The following is an 8,719-nucleotide window of genomic DNA, read 5'->3' as shown; positions in this document are numbered from 1 at the left end:
AGTACTGACCTTACTTTGAGTTTGATTCCATAAAAAGTGACAAAAACATTAGCGTCCGTTGTGCGTGGGAAGAAAACTTCTTTTTACAGCGAAAAAACCCCCTAAACTTCCAAGCAAGCACCGAGTGCGCTACCACGTAATGGGAAATTCACAGAGAAACTCGTGGATTCTTCCACTGACCGCTGCGGCACACCTGCACCAGGGTAAACCTCCGCCTACCCCACTCCTGCTTTACAGGTGAAAATAGAGCAACAGGACCGCTAGTCTTTGATTTTATTTATATTCTGCTGTGTTTTACTTGCATCTATTTGAAAGAGTGAGTGTAAACACACACACAAAAAAAATATTTTGTGTGCTGGAATGTGCAGAAAATAGGTTTAAATGTTAAACAAATTTCTTCCAGTCAGAGAATGTTGCATATAATTATATTTTTTAAAAGATTAAAACGAATAAAAAGAAGTTTTAAAAAGGGACTTTTCCATTTGATTACATTTTGTATGATGGATTATGCAGAAAAAGTAGAATTGGGCTGAAAGATCTATCGCTTTATCACCTCTTCAGGTTGTAAGTCATGTTTTTAAAAAGTAACTAAGTAACTAAGTAATTAATTACTTTTGAAAATAAGTAATCAGTAAATTAACGGGATTACTTTTTTTGGGAAGTAATCGGTATTTAGTTACTGATTACTTTTTTCAAGTAACTTGACCAACACTGGTCATCAAAGCGTCTCGTTTACAAATATCAAAAATCAGCCTTTTTTGAAACCCATTAATGAGGGAAATGGCTACAAAAACCACGTTTTTGTATTCCCGGGTCTGATGAAAAGCCACAGATCGAGGAGCAGGTATATTCTCTCCTCAACGTCCACCTTTGTTGTAGCGTTTGTTTCACATACTAATTACGTCACGGGATAATGGGCCGTGTGGCTATATTGACAACCACGCACACTAGGAGGTACTTGATTGTAAAGGACAACCAGCCAATCCGAGTCGAGCTGTGTTGAGTTGATCCAAATAGGTACTAATGGAAAAGGGGCTTTTGTGTCCTTCACACTTTGAAGGACGTGTGAGGTCACATGCATGTGTCATCACACACAAAAGTATGAAGTGACTTCAGGATGTGGTGTCAGAGTATCGTCCTTCCTCGTGTGGTGAGGCGCAATCCTCTCTGCTGTCATCTACAGTGGGCCAAAAAGTATTTAGTCAGCCACCGATTGTGCAAGTTCCCCCACTTAAAATGATGACAGAGGTCAGTAATTTGCACCAGAGGTACACTTCAACTGTGAGAGACAGAATGTGAAAAAAAAATCCATGAATCCACATGGTAGGATTTGTAAAGAATTTATTCGTAAATCAGGGTGGAAAATAAGTATTTGGTCACCTCAAACAAGGAAAATCTCTGGCTCTCACAGACCTGTAACGTCTTCTGTAAGAAGGTTTTCTGTCCCCCACTCGTTACCTGTATGAATGGCACCTGTTTGAACTCATCATCTGTATAAAAGACACCTGTCCACAGCCTCAAACAGTCAGACTCCAAACTCCGCCATGGCCAGGACCAAAGAGCTTTCGAAGGACACCAGGAAAAGTATTGTAGACCTGCACCAGACTGGGAAGAGTGAATCTACAATAGGCAAGCAGCTTGGTGTGAAAAAATCAACTGTGGGAGCAATCACCAGAAAATGGAAGACATACAAGACCACTGATAATCTCCCTCGATCTGGGGCTCCACGCAAGATCTCATCCCGTGGGGTCAAAATGATCATGAGAACGGTGAGCAAAGATCCCAGAACCACACGGGGGGACCTGGTGAATGACCTGCAGAGAGCTGGGACCAAAGTAACAAAGGTCACCATCAGTAACACACTACAACGGCAGGGAATCAAATCCCGCAGTGCCAGACGTGTTCCGCTGCTGAAGCCAGTGCATGTCCAGGCCCGTCTGAAGTTTGCCAGAGAGCACATGGATGATACAGCAGAGGATTGGGAGAAAGTCATGTGGTCAGATGAAACCAAAGTAGAACTTTTTGGTATAAACTCAACTCGTTGTGTTTGGAGGAAGAAGAATACTGAGTTGCATCCCAAGAACACCATACCTACTGTGAAGCATGGGGGTGGAAATATCATGCTATGGGGCTGTTTTTCTGCCAAGGGGACAGGACGACTGATCCGTGTTAAGGACAGAATGAATGGGGCCATGTATCGTGAGATTTTGAGCCAAAACCTCCTTCCATCAGTGAGAACTTTGAAGATGAAACGAGGCTGGGTCTTCCAACATGACAATGATCCAAAACACACCGCCCGGGCAACAAAGGAGTGGCTCCGTAAGAAGCATTTGAAAGTCCTGGAGTGGCCTAGCCAGTCTCCAGACCTCAACCCCATAGAAAATCTGTGGCGGGAGTTGAAAGTCCATGTTGCTCGGCGACAGCCCCAAAACATCACTGCTCCCGAGAAGATCTGCATGGAGGAATGGGCCAAAATACCAGCTACTGTGTGTGCAAACCTGGTAAAGACCTATAGTAAACGTTTGACCTCTGTTATTGCCAACAAAGGTTATGTTACACAGTATTGAGTTGTATTTTTGTTATTGACCAAATACTTATTTTCCACCCTGATTTACGAATAAATTCTTTACAAATCCTACCATGTGGATTCATGGATTTTTTTTTCACATTCTGTCTCTCACAGTTGAAGTGTACCTCTGGTGCAAATTACTGACCTCTGTCATCATTTTAGGTGGGGGAACTTGCACAATCGGTGGCTGACTAAATACTTTTTTGCCCCACTGTACAAGCTGACAGCAAATGTTGCTCTTCACAGATTTTCTTCCATCAGCGTCCGGAAGACCAATTTATTATACTTCTACTTCTATGCCCTCTACTTCCACTTCTTTTGCATTTGCTTCCAACTTTGTATTATAATGTCAGTGTAACAGATGGTCCATGACAGGTGCGTCGATGACGGTCAGACCTTCCTTGAGTAGGTCTTGAAAAGCTTTGAGCTGTTCTTGAGCTCACAAACCTCGTACAATATGAATCCCCATGAAGATACAAAGACGAGGGTGGAGCACATCTCTGAAGAATGGAGAAGCACTTCATCTTGATCAGGGTGGGGTCCATTTGGTGGAGTTGTCCATCTCCAAGGTATCAAAAAACCCCAACCCAGACTTGAATATTTCACCACCGTGTTTCACTTCCACTTCAAAAACCCTTTATTCCTTAGCCCAACCCAAAAACTGAGGTTACTATCAGACAGACTTCTTTTGACAAAGCATTTTCAGTCTTGAGTTACATTTTGACTCTTGTGCTTATTAAGTAAATGTTGGGTTTCTTTAATCTCTCAATGAGCAGAGTGTGTGTTCACTTTTGTGTGCACTGCTCCCTTAGAAACCTTCAGTCGGATCATGATTTCATGCTGAGGAATGATCTCTTTGCTGTAATTAATAAACTAACTTCAGGTTCCCATGTTTTCCACCATCACATCCTACTTATGACATAATGTAAACTACAAGTTCATTTATTAATTGAACTCACTTCTGGTTTGTCCACTCAATCCACCCGAGTGACATCTGGATCAACAGAAGATTTTAGGAATATTTTAGGAATTGCAATCTTGTGTGCAAAAAAAGTTAGCAAGGTGAAGGCTTCAGATTTGTTGCTCCCAAATATTTATTTTACATTTCACCTCTTCTAGTTTCCACATCCTTAAACCATTTGATTATTTCCAGGTTTACTTGAAAATCAGATTTGATGTGCTTTCAGACTGTATTGAGTGTAAAGATGTTGGATTTTTTTTGTCATAGTTCTTTTGAAAGACGTGAAAAAGTAGCTTAAAACTGAAACAAACTGGCATGATGTATGTGACTGACTGGAACACTCTCTCTCTCTCTCTCTCTCTCTCTCTCACACACACACACACACACACACACTGAAGCCTGATGGAACCAATTAGCAGACGTTATCATGGCCTGGAGACGTCACAAGCTGTTCACACACCCCCATCCTCCCCTCCTCCCGCCGGGGGGTCTCTGTGTGTGTGTGTGTGTGTGTGCGGGTGTGTTTGTGTGTGTGTGTGTGTGTGTGCGGGTGCGGGTGTGTCACAGCACATACATCACTCCTAAAATATTTACAGTCCTCTGTGTGTTACGGTTTATATTACTGACCTACATTAATCTGTGTGTGTGTGCGTCTGATGTCATGGCTATCTGTCAATGACCTCAGTCACAGGAACATCACCATATTTGGCTGGAAACACACTTCACAATACTCTGTGTGTCCTCATGTTTAACATCAGGCAGTTTTCTGTCTGAGAGGTTCCTCACACTCAGCTACATTTGTCTCCCACATTAAAGCCCTCCATCCACACCAAATCTACATCTCACTGCATCCATGAGCTGCTCAGTGAGAGTTGAGACTGCGTGGGCATTAAAAATCACACAGACTCGAAATGTCACTTTTTTTCCACCAAAATGCTCCATGACTCACTGTCGGAGCACATCCTTTCCGGTTCAGTCATCAGTACATATGACTAACATGCATGGTCTGAATTACCGTGGAACCGCCTCTGAAAATGGAAAATGTAATAAGCGCCCCATTCAACTTTAAAGACATGGGGAACAAAAGCATGGATTCAAGATTCAAATTCTAAAACCCTGAGACACTAAGGTGACCCACAGCATTTCCATACACAACAGTCTGTGTAATGAAAGCTGTAAGTGCCTATTTGATTATCATTTATTCGTCATTGCTCATGAGCAGCTTCATGGATTTGGTGTCATGTCAGCAACCTGCTGGAAATAATTCAGCGCCGTCTGCTTTTTGATTCTGTTAACTCTATCCCAGAATATCGTGTCGCGAAATCGATCAATGTAGAGCAGTGAGACAAACCACGGAGGCCCCAGAAAAGTGCAATCAAACGGTGAGTTTATTAACAGCCAGGAGAAAACATCAGCATATGTCTTCTGACAAAAATACATATGGAGAACACTTATAAAGCAGTGGGGTATAAGCCCCCCCATGGCGTCAATTACAGATTAAAATAGGTTAAAGACGTTAGTTACAGTGAATGGTACATCTTGTACATCTTTAATGGCTATAAACAGACATAGAACTTCTCTTTCTATAACACCTTCCATACAAGGTAATAAACTTCAAGCCCTCAGGGTCTCTGGGGCTAATTATTGACTCTGGTCATCTGTTGCCAAGTTGACTAAAATATAGTTAGAAGCTAAATGAGTTAAGGCCTCAGGCCTGACACATTCCTAGATTATATGTGTTATATGTATTGTAAGCATGTATTGCAGTTATCCTTCTATGCTCTAGTCTCTAACACAATAGATTGTGAAGACGTCGCGCTTCACAAAGCTTAAGACCCTCTGTAGACTAAGCAACAACTCTTAATGAGCACAAATACTATGCAATGTGTATGAAATACTTCTGTTAACATGATGGAAGGATCCTCAAATGAACATCTTCAATAAACAACTTTAATGCAATATCAATACTGTGAGAAATATTATTAGATGAAACAATGCTGTAAAGAATGTTATCAATGCAGTTATAATGATGCAGATTATATGGCAGCAATAAAAGAATTTCTGTATCTCCACAATCGACTCCTCTGATTGAGGTTTACTCTAACTCCCACATTACCTTTCTATAAGAGAGGGTCAGACCAGGCTTAAATATTCTGTGAGTGTCTAATTATGGGTAAAATACAAATAAAAACACACCATGCAACTTCACATACAGCAAATTCTGCTGTATATGATTTTGACTGACTTCAGCTGCTATGTAATCATTCTTTATTAACTACAGCAACAACGAAGCAGCAAAGCAGAACTTCTTTAGATTAAATAAACAGTTTAAGCCATGACTATTTATAGCTCTCTGTGTCTTTTTCTCTAAACTGTGTCAGTGTTGAGGGAAATGTGGATGGATGCAGACAGTAGTTCAGTATGTACAGGAGGAATAAACAGTCATTTCCTTCTATTTTCAGTAATGTCAGCAGCTGCACCCACCTCCACCCTGACTGTATGCAGTCTGCACACACACACACACACACACACACACACACACACACACACACACACACACACACACACACACACACACAGAGTCGTTGAGATGAAAGCTCTGTATCTGGCTCTTATTCGACTGATCTGTGATCAATTCATGTGAACGCAGCAGGAATTTGCTGTCATTAGCATACCACAGATAACACACACACACGCACGCACACACACACACACACACACACACACACACACACACACGCACACACACACACGCGCGCATGCAGAACTTTAATCTGTGACTGTTTTTGTCTTTGTGTGGAGAGAGCCGGCGAACAAAAAAAAAAAAATTTTTATAGACCTGCAGGTTTTGGTCTTTATTTGGCAGAACATGAAAAATCAACTAAAAGACTAAAGAGATGTGTAAAATTGGAACTAAATATTCAACTGAAAATAAAGAAACAAACATCAAAACTAAATTAGGATAAATAAAAAAATGCTGATTAAAACTAAATAAAATGAGCATGTACACCCAATTAAACAGCTAAACAGCTGAGCTTAATATAACTCAAAGTAAACTGGAGCTGCCTCGTGATGGATCATGAATAGGAACGATCAAAATCCTTCAGAAAACATTTACTTTGAGCAGCATTTGATGAACTCACACATTTGCTTTCGATTGTTAGTGAGGTAAGGCCTCTGAATTCGTGCTTCAGTATAATGTTACACAGATTTTCTTGCTGATGTTTGCTTTCCTGTTGCCATGACTCCCTGATCTGATGGTTGCTTAAAAATGCTGAATGCTAACTGCAGATAACTTCTGCACTGCTGCTGCTGCAGCTGCATGAAGAAACTACCGGTAGGTCTTTTATCTTCTTCTTTGTTGCTATTATACCAAATCACTTTTCTGTATCTGTAAACACTGAGACATGTCACAGCTTCAGGAAGCAGAAGAGAGAAAGCAGCGTTGAAAGGCCGCTCACTTATCACTTATCACTGGATGAAGACTTTACTTGATGGAGTTTGGCTCAGAGTTGCACAGCAGCATAGCCTGCACTGCTGCACACACGGTTTCCACTTCACGCCAGTGCAATTTAATGAAGTGCTGCCAAATCCTCAAAACTACAAGTTAACATTCATGTTCACATCACTGTCAGTGTGGCACATTTTAATGCCAGAGAGGCAGTTATGATAAATGTGCATGTTGGCTTTTTGACTTTGTGAACTGTTTTTGAAGAATGCTCTAAAAGCAATAAAGTGATTAACTATCTTTAATTCTTTGGCTTGTTTCTGGGCTTCTCTGAAAAGTAGGGACACCCGCCTGCAGCACACTGCTCTGAAAGGAAATTAGTGAGAATTAAATGAGAATTAAGTGTGCTGACACTTCATTAGTTAGTGAAGACTTGTCTTTTGTAATTCTGGCAAATGTTGAGCTGAGTTTTAAGTTTTAACAGTCTGATTACTCCTGCATTGTTACAAGCTCACCTCTCTGTGCCATTCAGGTCATTGTATCACTCAGTGAAACACCTGACGACCATAAAAAAATCACAACAACAACCAAGCCTCTTCTTGTTCCTCCTTTTTGCTTTACGTAGGGTAAGGGGGACAAAAATCAGGAGGTAAAGGGTCTCACATACCCCAGAAACTGTGAGAACTGTGACAGTGAGTGAAAAGAAAGAGGAAACGAAAGAGAACAGAGGAAGTGTCGGAGCAGTGGGCTGTCAGCACATTCACATGTAGCACAAAACCACCATCATACTGTATCTGCATGACAACCAGTATTGTTGCTCTCTATATGACAAAGAGAACCTATATGCTTACTGGCTGTGTGTGTATGGGCTCTCTGTCTTTGCCCTGTTTTGTTTTCAAACGGGATTTTTCTCTGCAGCAGTTTATTTGTCACCATCATCAAGATGCTAAAAGAGGCTTACAGTATGCTAGCTGTAGTTTTTCTGCTAAGTACTTCTTAGGAAATGTTTGTGCAACCACAAAAATTAAACATCTTCAGAAACCTAAAGAAGTTCAGTTGCCTTCTTCAGCCCTCTTTGTACTCACAAATCACTAAGAGGATCTTAATTGCTGTTAGTATTAAATCGTCCCCTGCTGAATGTCCGTGCCAATCTTTATCTTTAGTCTCCTGTGTGAAAAGTCTTCACTGTCCTTACAAATACAGGTAAAAATGACACCAAAATGATGTTGCTGTTGTTGTTGTTTTTTTTCCAAAAAATATCTCTTCCTGGTTGTTTTGTTTTGCATACAGAGCTGAGGTCATGCAAGTCAGTGATTCCAAACAATATGAGTCATGTATTCTTATCATTAGTCAGTTTAGGAGAATTCAAAGTCATCCGTATCTTAAAATCTTCTAGACAGTCAGCTAAATCATCAGCATTATGAAGCATGGCTTTTTATAAAAAAAAAAAAGTAAAACCATCGGGAGCATAGCAAGTATCAAGAGCCAACAGTGGATCCCCAAATGACCCCTCATGTGAGTGGATTTTTTTTAAAGGACGATGGTTCTCCAATCTTAACTGTAAAGCCTCTGTTGGTTAAATAAGATTTAAACCACAGGAAAGAAATTCCTTTGTTTCTGACCAAGTGGTCTAACTGAGGTGAGGGCACCATGATCTATGGCAGCCTTGGACAACTGCAGGCCTCGAGGTTTTAGATCTCACCCTGGGTCTACACACCTGAATCAAATGATTAGTTCATTG

The sequence above is a fragment of the Aulonocara sp. 'chitande type north' Nkhata Bay genome, linkage group LG16, assembly GCF_057382095.1.
Source record: "Aulonocara sp. 'chitande type north' Nkhata Bay isolate Kocher_YH1m ecotype deep benthic linkage group LG16, A_spYH_male_GT1.1, whole genome shotgun sequence".
Lineage (NCBI taxonomy): Eukaryota > Metazoa > Chordata > Actinopteri > Cichliformes > Cichlidae > Aulonocara > Aulonocara sp. 'chitande type north' Nkhata Bay.
This window is presented reverse-complemented; position numbering follows the sequence as displayed.